Genomic DNA, 1,175 nt, shown 5'->3' with positions numbered 1-1,175 from the left:
AATACCTGGTCTATGGTGGATTTGCCAGGTCTAAAGCCACACTGATAAGGCCCAATCAGTTCATTGACGGTGGGCTTCAGTCTTGCACACAATACGCTCGATAAGACCTTGAAACCTATGCTTAGAAGGCTGATCCTGCGATAGTTGGCGCGAATGGCGGGGTCGCCTTTCTTGTGGATTGGGCAGAGCACACTTAAATTCCACTCGTCGGGCATACGTTCATCTGACCATATTCTGCATAAGAGTTGATGCATGCACCTTATCAACTCCTCGCCGCCGTCAGCTCCAGCATTTATAATGAAAACAATTGTCATCACCGCTTCAATTCCATAAGAAATTCCATTGAAAAAGTAACAAATTATCATTGTCGGGTCTTAAAATTTTCATTGACAAAATTGTCGCGAGTCATAAGAAGTTTTTATGTAATTCATATGTAATAATTGCATTTGCATTATTTTAGTTTTAAGAAATATTCAAATTCTTGAAAACTAATGAAATGTACGCAATTAACATATAAAAAAATTTACAAAATTCTACTGTGAAAACATTCCGAAGGAGCTATTTAGTTTTGTCGCTATTGTCGTGCCAATTTTGTCAGAGGGACAATTGTCAGCACCATTGTCGACAATATTCCAGTATTGTCACTGTCGCTTTCTAAAAAATTCACAGTTACCTACAAGCGTATATGAAACAGAAAAAACATCGCCAACAATTCTGGATCTGAAATTTTATAGAAAAATCGACAATTGGCGTACCTGTCACCTGGCCCCTGGTAAAATTTTCTGGCATTCTTCCTGTCGGCCAGCATTTCAAGCTCTTCGCACTCATGTATTCGGCTTCTATCTTCTTATTGCGGCAAATACGTCTCGCTTCCCTCTTTAGATCCCTATAGCGGTCCCACATAGCTCGCGGTGCGCCCGACCGCACCGTTGTCCTGTAGGCGGAATCTTTTTTCTCTGCAGCACGTATTAATTGTGGAGAGAATTCGAGGAATTTGTTGTGTATAATGGGCTGTTTTTGTTTACGCGTAAAAGCACATTTAGCGCATTTAGCTCTAAATGCTAATCTAAATGTACATAAATTTATCCATAAAAAATCCCCAAATGCAACTCATTTTATGCATTTGATCGCCCTATTCCCACAACACTGACAAAACTCAACGGCTGACTATTGCC

This window comes from Rhagoletis pomonella, unplaced genomic scaffold (assembly GCF_013731165.1).
Source record: "Rhagoletis pomonella isolate Grant_MI unplaced genomic scaffold, Rhpom_1.0 Rhpom_scaffold_00007, whole genome shotgun sequence".
Lineage (NCBI taxonomy): Eukaryota > Metazoa > Arthropoda > Insecta > Diptera > Tephritidae > Rhagoletis > Rhagoletis pomonella.
The sequence above is the reverse complement of the archived record's forward strand: the minus strand, read 5'-3'. Positions refer to the sequence as shown.